A 9,807-nucleotide genomic window follows, 5' to 3' on the forward strand; every position below is an offset into this window, starting at 1 on the left:
TCAGCAGGTCCCAGCCTTTGTTGATGCCAAATCACAAAAGGCAGAGTTGAAATGTAGGTCATTAAAAAAATGATGCCCTCTGAAGAGCATTCTGATCTGCTGTATCACGAGGTAGACAAAAACAGCATTGTGGAAAAATAAATTAACGGGGTGTATGACTACAATGATGTATGAAATGCAACACAGCCAAGAGCTGGTCCAATCATTACTCCAACCAGGAAAAAATCCATTTGTTTGTATCCTCTCATATCTTATGAATGTAAACATTGCAATGGAACCTGGGGGAGAGGCCGACCAGGAAGGTGGGTGGAGGATGTCAGTAACTCCACATCTGATTATTCCTAAAGTCACAATCATTATAACTCCCACTATTAACAGAAAACAGTCTGTGCTCCCAGCTGAGTTCTGTGTAGGCGTTAGCCTCTATGCTTGACTCCCAACTTTTGCATATTGGGCAAGAAGGTCTGAAAGAAGAATTATCACTCTGTCTAGCTGAATGCGTTTAAAATCCTTAAAAAACCCACACTTATATGGTATCCGCCCACATTCACGCTTTGTTGTGAATGTATTGTAGCCATTGCTTTCGAGATGAAATGATTTTTCCCACATTTAAAAATTGGTACCACGGTTTAGAATACTGTGACACTTAATATCAAGCTGCCTACTAATTTTTGTTTAGCATGCAGGTTAAAGGTATCAGGTGCGCACAGAGTCCTTAAAAATTAGCAACACTAATTTGGATTTATTACTCGGCAAATAATTGCAAAATGGTATAAAATGCTGGAAATCTTTTTAATAAAATGCATCCTTGCACAGTATACAAAAATTAGCTGCTAAATACAATTATAATCATTGTGTTTAGAAGCTAAGTTTGGTATTCAATGATATTTTAAGTAAAATTTGCAAGGTTTCTGTCCTGACTTTTGTATTGGCCCAGTTCCCACAACATTTTGAGCCAAACCTTGTAGGCTTCCGAAGAGGAGTTTGAAGCCACTTTGCTACCTGGTAGTATTTGCTGCCATGCTGCGCTGTGCTAAGCCAAGGTTTGACAGTGTGTTGTCTGAACTGAGATTTGTGGTTCAGCTCTCAGCATGGGAAGGAGAAAAATGGCTGCAAGCTCCTCTTCAAGATCCCACATGTTTGCTAAGATTTAATTTAGGGAATTGTACAAACCAGCTCATTGTCTTTTAGTTCTGAGTTCTGAAAGCAGAGACATCACCTTGCCGACAAACGTCCATATAATTAAAAGCTATGGTTTTCCCAGTAGTGATGTATGGAAGTGAGAGCTGGACCATAAAGGCTGATTGCCGAAGAATTGATGCTTTTGAATTATGGTGCTGGAGGAGACTCTTGAGAATCCCATGGACTGCAAGAAGGTCAAACATCTCCATTCTGAAGGAAATCAGCCCTGAGTGCTCACTGGAAGGACAGATCATGAAGCTGAGGCTCCAATACTTTGGCCACCTCATGAGAAGAGAAGACTCCCTGGAAAAGACCCTGATGCTGGGAAAGATGGAGGGCACAAGGAGAAGGGGATGACAGAGGATGAGATGGTTGGACAGTGTTCTTGAAGTTTGACCAAACTGCGGGAGGCAGTGGAAGACAGGAGTGCCTGGCATGCTCTGGTCCATGGGGTCATGAAGAGTTGGATACGACTAGACGACTAAACAACAACAAGAAGAAGTCAGGAATTTGTCCTCTCAGTTTTACCCTGGCCAGAGCCACAATAGAGCCATGGATCATTATCATATTATATTTACTGCCAATCCCCACAGTGCAAGAAGGACATTTGAACGGATGTAGATCTTCTGCAAGAGAAAGATCAAGTGAGCAAGAATAAAATGTGATAGCTTTCCAGTGCCAAGTCTGGCAATGCAGTCCTGTTACCAGCAATTATAAATATTTGACGTGGGCCACCTATGACTGCTGACTACCAGAAAGGCAAATATTTAAGAAATCCTTGGTATACATTAGTAGTGAGTAAACTAAGCCTTCGGATGTATATTTTGCTGTAGGAGTCTTCTTTTGGTCAGAACGGAATATACACTTCCAGAGTTAACACTAAATGCATTACTTCTGGTAAATGAACCACCATACCTACTAGAGGGTCGCAGAAATTTGTGTCCCTGGCTTTTTAGACTCGTCTACCCATGTACTATCTGAAACCAAAGGGGCACATTGGTGCCAAATGTGACCCCCCCCCCAGTTCTCCTGTCACTGCCCATGAGTTCTAGCAAAGGAGCAATTGGGAGCTCCTGATTGCTGCTTTGTAGCCACTTAGATTACCTGCTACACACCTGGTGTCACATACGATGATGTCAGGTGTAACACAGGTGGATGTGGTTTGCGAGGAATGAGCCAGAGGTTCCCCACTCCTTGTTTACATGGCATTTCCCATTCTTGTTTACAGAAAGGTGAGTTCCATCACAGTTACAACAAGGGTCGAAATACTGCTCTCATTCATTTCCCTAAGGATACGATAGAAAATAATTGAATAGATGAATCCCCTTTTCCTGTTTGGTCACAGAGAAGTGATCTTGGGTATATTTCCCACCTGCAAAACCCACCATTTTTTTCATTTTGGATAAGTATCTATCAGCATTATTGATTATATACCAGTTTATCTGCCATGGAATTGTGAGTTTCATAGTCTGGTAAGGGTGCTGAGATTATCTGAAAGAAATCACTACCTCCTCCACAGAACTACGATTCCCAGGGTTCCCTGGGAAGAGGGACTGACTTAAATAGGTTCTCGCCTCTTATCGTTCAACTTTCTTCCTCACCACTTTTTTGACATTACTGGTTTGCATCCTTTTGCAGCTCTTGCTCTCTGTTAGTGAGGCACAACCATAATTTGCACCTAGTCAAAGGAGGTAAAAAAAATAGTTGTGTAATAGGCTCAAAACTGGAATGTACTGAAGAAACAGGAACCCAAAACAATGGGTTGGTTCAGGCTAAGGCGATATTCCTGCTGGCACTTAATTGTAAGCCTACATATATCTGTTGAACAATAAGTTCCATTGAGTTAATTAAACCCAGATGAGTGAGTGCAGGATTTAAGCTTAAGACGGCAACCACACTGAACTCCACGGGGCTTACTTTTGAGTAGGCACTAATTTATTTCTTCGTTTAAATTGTACTAACCTGCCCTTTATCAGTTGATCTCAGGGCAGGATACATATTGTATGAAGCAACAATTGAGCACATAAATACTGCTTTGCGGTCATAATTAATCCGGGATAAAGCCCTAAATGTGCCGAACAGATGAAACAATACTGCACTGTAGTCAACAAGCCCCATTGCCTGAGTAAACAACCAGGACTTAGCCTGGCATTGAAATGAACTCACCACAGGCACCAGGCGGGCATCCAAGGGGTGGGCATTTCAGAGCTGCGATACCACAGCAAATAAGACCCTCGTTCTCATTGTCATGTAATGGCTGGGCAGGACAACAGAGGAAGACATGCTCCCTCAAATATCAGGTTCCCAAGTCATTCAGACTTTAGGACTTTATAGGTTATCACTAACAGCTTTTATATGCCTGTTGTCTTTGTCACGTTTGGTCAAAACTCTCCACTATGACCTGTCCATCTTGGGTGGCCCTGCACAGCATAGCTCATAGCTTCTCTGAGTTATTCAAGCCCCTTTGTCATGGCAAGGCAGTGATCCATGAAGGGGCAGAAAGATTGAGGGCAGAAGGAGAAGGGGACGACAAAGGACAAGACGGTTGGACAGTGTTCTCGAAGCTACCAGCATGAGTTTGACCAAACTGCGGGAGGCAGTGGAAGACAGGAGTGCCTGGCGTGCTCTGGTCCATGGGGTCACGAAGAGTAGGACACGACTAAACGACTAAACAACAAGAACAACTAACAGCTTGGAGTTGGACTGGAAGTATACAGTATTGGGAGCCAGCATAGTTGCTCTAGAACTGGTGTTATAGCAACTTAGCCACAGTATTCTGCACTGGCTGCAGTTTCTGGGTCATCTTCAAGGGCAGATCTAGATACAGCACAGTATGGTATTCCAGTCAGGTTTCCAGAGTATGGAGTACTGGTGGCTAGGTTCACCCTGTCCAGGAATGGTCATAGCTTGAGGGCCAACCAAAGCCAACGAAAGACACACTGTGCCACTGAGCCTCCCAGTGACAAGGTTGGATCTAACTGTACTCTCACGTTCCACCCGTTTCTTTAGTGGGCGTGCAACCCAGCCATTAACAGATGGCCTACCTCATTTCTGGACATGGGAACTAGCAATTCTTGTATGCTCTTGTGTTATCAGGATTCAATATCTGTTTATTGGTCCTTGAATCCAGCTAATTACAGTTTCCAGGCAGCTGTCTAGGACGTGCATTGCATCACATGGAAAAGATTCCACCGAAACTGAATTCCATTTATTTGGTGGGAACTAAATTGTTACGACTAAGCTGTCCCACTGACTCCAACGAGACCTGGCAAAGCCTTCCAAACCCTGATCCACCATACAGATGGAGTGAGGGTGTCCCTCTGCCCAGCCCTGCTGGTGAGGAGCACCCCAATAGGCCCACACAGATGGGGAAGGGAGGGGGTGCAAAAGCTACTGCCAGCAGCAAAACCCAAAGCAAATGACAATGGGTCTGTTCTGGGAGTTGGCACAGTAAATGGGCATTTTTTGCTCTGCACCTTCTGATCTGGCTGGTGTGAGTGACAGGGCTATATAGCTCCATCAAGCTCACCCCTGTTGCCCAGAGGTTAGGACTGTAGCCAAAATCCAACTAAGTTACAGCACAATCCTATACAAGTTTTCTCCAAAGCGTCATTGAATGAAGTTTGCTCCCAGATAAGTGAATCTTAGTTGCCATCCTAGTTCTGGATGGAACCCAATATCTTTTCCCAGAGTAAATTTACCTTTCCCAGGAGCTGTGTCTCTGTTTCCAAACACGAGCTTCTTTTAAATTACTGGTTAGATATAATTAAGTTCTACTCAGGGTAAATACACTGAAATTAGTGGAACTAAGCAGTGTCCATTAATTTCATTGGGTCTCCTCTGAATATGACTGAAACTGGATGCAACCCTAAATTTTCCACGATGAAGAACTGGTTTGGGGGTTGGGTGTTAACTGGCATGTTTTAAGAGTTGGTTTCCTGTCTCCCTTCCTCCTATTCCAATCAACTCTATTTTGAACAAGTATCAACTGATGAAGAAAAACGCATGATCTATGCTGCTAAAGGTACAGGAGCCCTGTTCTCTTTTCCCCACCTAGCTAGCCTAATCTAGGACAATGTTGCCTTCGTCTGCTGTAGTCTAACTGGTAGTAGCTTTGCCAGGTCTCCTGCAAAAGCTGTCACTAGCTTTGCTTGGTACCTGATCAGCAACTGGGGATGCTGAGCATAGTATGTGCTCTGCCACCTTTCATTTCATTTTTTCAGAAATGTCTATTGGCTTGGATCATGCATGTACTCAGTATTACCCTGATGTTCCTGGGTTTCTATGCATCATTATCAGCTTTCATGGACAAACTAGCACATTACTTATACACTCCTTGCCTTTCAATATTGCAGCTAACCACACACTTCCGTTTTGCATACTCCGGCAAACCCTTCCCTAACGTGGGTTGATTGGTGGCATGGATGTAAGATTGTTGTTTATATATTCACACATGGAACGATTCAAAACAACCAAATTCCCTGAAACTGTAGCAAAGAACAAATGACCAGACCAAATGCTGTGCTGTACCGAAAAATTGGATGGCCGTAAGCAGCGCTTACTTCATTTATTTAAATCTGAAACTGCAAATCCAACTGCTCAGTCTCCAAAACAATTAAAATACACTGCATTTTGGTATCATATATTTGACAGTATCAAAGGAACTAATGTAAAAGACACACAGCCAGCGCTATGGCAGTAAAGATCAATTCTTTCTTGTTTAATGCACCCAGGGCGGCTTTACTTTTTAAACAGGTAAACTTGCAACTTCTGGTTCAAGGTACTGCCATCCATCCATCCAGTCATGACATTTTCCATTGTATTAGAAACTAGCATAGGTAGCCTAAATATATTAATTGTGCGGTAGTGACCAACCAGAGAAGAAGAAGACTAGGAAAGGCCATGAGATTTAATGATCCGAGCCCTCTTCAGAGAATACCATATAATTTAAAGACCTCTAATTGTCATCAGGTTGCAAAGCATGAAGAACAATTGCTAAATTAACCACACCAGCCAATGCGGTTGCTTAACCACAAAATCCTGAATGGCATCTGGGAACAAACCAATGTGGGCTGCTGGTCAAACACCGAAGGGAAAATAATGTAGATAATATTTGCTACAGCTAAGGCACGTTTTGGAGGGGGAGGCATAGCTCAGTGGCTGAATGCATATTTGGCATCTAAAAGACCCCATTCAGTTCTTAGGATTGCTACTCAAAACATTTTAGGGAAGGCCAGGAAATATGCGTTCTTAACAACCTGGAGAGCTGGGTCTAATCAGATCATCCTGGGCTAAATAGATTAATGACTCAGTACAAAGCAGGTTCATATATATATATCAGCTGAAATGTCAGCATAATATTTAAGTGTCGCTCCAAGGAGGAGACTTAATTACAATTGCTGAACCTCCTGGCTGCAAGAATACGATTATCACCATTTTTGAAACTTCCAATGGATTTATTTTAGGGTCTGACTTTTATTTTCCTATAGTCAGCTAGTGGCTCCTCAACCTACAAAGCAAATATTCTTACTATCTAGTACTTATCAAGTCTTAACCCAGCTTCTTAGATTCTGGGGGATACATTAGAAAAGGAACTAGAACAAACCTTTCTCCATGTCTTTCATGAAGATCCAGAAATCAAATTGCAGAAGTCAAGCTGGGTCTTCTCTGTACTTCTTTCCCCATCAGATAGATATCCGTAGTGCAGTATGTCTGCCATCAATATTCAGCTCTTCTTGGCATGGTTTAAAAGCTGAAACTATTGAATTAAACAGACTGACAAACAGGAAGTATTAAGAGACATGGGAGAGAAAGAACGGGGTGGAGCAACACCCCAAGACAATGCAAAAGTAGGTCATCGTAAGAATGGCAATTAGGAGATGAATCAATGGGTTTGGCTTCTGCTACTGTGGAAAATATGATTAAGGAAACAGATCTGCGTTTCGATAAAGTGCCACTGGAGTCTGTTGTTGCTTCTTAAGAGAATATTTAAGAAGCAGAAGGTAGACGTTCATTTCAGGTTAGTCCAGCTTTTTCAGCATCATGCATTAAGTTTCTACCAGCTCTTTCAAGTTTTATTTGCAATTAATGTCATGTCATGCCACTCTGAGAGCCTTTATGAGTTTTTGAATGATAGAATATGCTCTAGCCGTTCATTTCTAACCTGCACGCTCAGGTGGATTAGAGGAGAGGGGAACCTGTGGTCCTCCAAATGATATTGAACCACCAGCTTGGTTCTTCTTCCCCAGCGAGCATAGGCAGTGGCCAAACCTGGATGGCTAGAGCAATTTCGCCATAAAGAATAGATGAATCACTGTCCCTAAATAGCTCACATCAGGTCATCTTGAACAGAGAGAATGGTGGAGTTGTGATGTTGGAGGAATGGAATGAAGCCATGGATAAGTGAGGCATCCTGATCTGGCATCGAGAGAGCAGAGAGAGAAAGCGCTCTGTGCACAACTTTGAGTGAACTTAGTGGAAAAAGCTACCAAGCCTCTGGTGCTTTTATTGGAAAAAAAGAATGGAAGAAGTGTAAAGGACCAATTTTTGAAATAAGGATAGAAAACACAACAGGAAATGGGAACGGAAGGTACAGAACTGGGCGTGAATTAATGAATACGTAACAAGAAAAGAACTATGGAATAATTTCTCAATACAGTGGTACCTCGGGTTAAGTACTTAATTCGTTCCGGAGGTCCGTACTTAACCTGAAAATGTTCTTAACCTGAGGCACCACTTTAGCTAATGGGGCCTCCCGCTGCTGCTGTCGCACCACCAGAGCACGATTTCTGTTCTCCTTCTGAAGCAAAGTTCTCAACCTGAAGCACTATTTCTGGGTTAGCGGAGTCTGTAACCCGAAGCGTATGTAACCTGAAGCGTATGTAACCCGAGGTACCACTGTATATGATCACAGTGGACAAAGGCAGAAAGACTTATTTTGACTGCCTTTCTCCATATGTACTGACCTGGACCCAGTGATCACCATAGGAGGCCCTTTGTGTGCTCCCTCCATGAGAGGGCTGGTGTGTGGCAACACAAGAGCGAGCCTTTTCTGCGGTGGGTGGATCCCCAGTTGTGGAATGCTCTCCCCAGAGAGGCTTGCTTGGTGCCTTGGTTACATATCTTTAGGTGCCGGGCAAAAATCTTTTCTCACAGGCATTTGGTTAATTAAACAATCTATGTTCTTTCAAGCTGTTTCGGTGGCGGGTTATTGTTTGTTACGATGTTATGTGTTTTGCGTTTTTATATTGTAAACTGCCCTGTGGTCTTCGTATGAAGGGCAGTATAGAACTTTAATAAAAATATATAAATAAATGAATAAATAAATGTGGTTGTCGGTATGCTTGATTAGAGAAAAACCATTGCTGTCTTTGATTAGTAACATTACAGTGGTACCTTGGGTTACATACACTTCAGGTTACATATGCTTCAGGTTACAGACTCCGCTAACCCAGAAATATTACCTCGGGTTAAGAACTTTGCTTCAGGATGAGAACAGAAATCCTGCTCCGGCAGCGCAGCGGCCCCATTAGCTAAAGTGTTGCTTCAGGTTAAAAACAGTTTCAGGTTAAGAACGGACCTCCGGAACAAATTACAGTGGTACCTCAGGTTACATACGCTTCAGGTTACATACGCTTCAGGTTCCAGCACTTAAGAGAACCCCTTTTTGGATTTTTTGTGTGAAAAGGAAAATTAATGTATTTGAAACATTTGGGTCTGAAGACTGGGAAAATCTTGCTTAATAGAAAGCAGAACAGTTGGTCCAGCTTTCTGTTGTGACCCTTTGAGGAGCCCAATGTGCCAGTGCGGCATGTGTGAAATCACGTGTGTGTAATCTCATACACTTGTGACCCCCCCCCCAATGTTAGATGCAACATGGCGCCTCTGTTGGCTATTAATCACGATGCATATGTATGTGTAGTGTTTTGCAATCTATGCATCTTAAAGCCTCTCAACACGATGTCCCACTCAAATGTGATCAAAGCTGTATACGCACTAACTTGTTTGTAGCACAAACATGTATTTTTCTCCACGCAAAAGCATTCATGCTTGTTCTCAATGTCAATCTAGGTTGATTCTAGATCCTGGCATCCATGAGTGGGTATGGTTAATAATAATAATAATAATAATAATAATAATAATAATAATAATAATAATAATTTATTATTTATACCCTGCCCATCTGGCTGGGTTTCCCCAGCCACTCTGGGCGGCTCCCAACAGAATATTAAAGGTAAAGGTACCCCTGCCCGAACGGGCCAGTCTTGACAGACTGTGGGGTTTGTGCGCCCATCTCACATCTATTGGCCGGGGGCCAGCGCTGTCCGGGGACACTTCCGGGTCACGTGGCCAGCGTGACATCGCTGCTCTGGCAAGCCAGAGCCGCACACGGAACGCCGTTTACCTTCCCGCTGGTAAGCGGTACCTATTTATCTCCTTGCCCCCGGGGGTGCTTTCGAACTGCTAGGTGGGCAGGCGCTGGGACCGAGCAGCGGGAGCGCACCCCGCCGCGGGGATTCGAACCGCCGACCTTTCGATCGGCAAGCCCTAGGCGTTGAGGCTTTAGCCCACAGCGCCACCCGCGTCCCTAACAGAATATTAAGAACGCAATAAAACACTGGACCT

The 9,807-nt window shown here is 43.4% G+C and overlaps 1 protein-coding gene across 1 annotated transcript in view; it reads right to left on the bottom strand.

Moving 5' to 3' along the window:
• Positions 1–6,973, bottom strand: part of EXPH5 (exophilin 5) — a 54,252-nt gene extending 47,279 nt beyond the window's left edge. The window contains exon 1 of the mRNA XM_082220382.1: positions 6,788–6,973. The gene's annotated coding sequence lies outside the window, so the exon portion shown is untranslated. The remainder of the gene's footprint in view (positions 1–6,787) is intronic.
• Positions 6,974–9,807: the final 2,834 nt, after the last annotated feature.

The sequence above is a fragment of the Podarcis vaucheri genome (genome assembly GCF_965113315.1).
Source record: "Podarcis vaucheri genome assembly, chromosome: 4".
Taxonomy (NCBI): Eukaryota; Metazoa; Chordata; class Lepidosauria; order Squamata; family Lacertidae; genus Podarcis; species Podarcis vaucheri.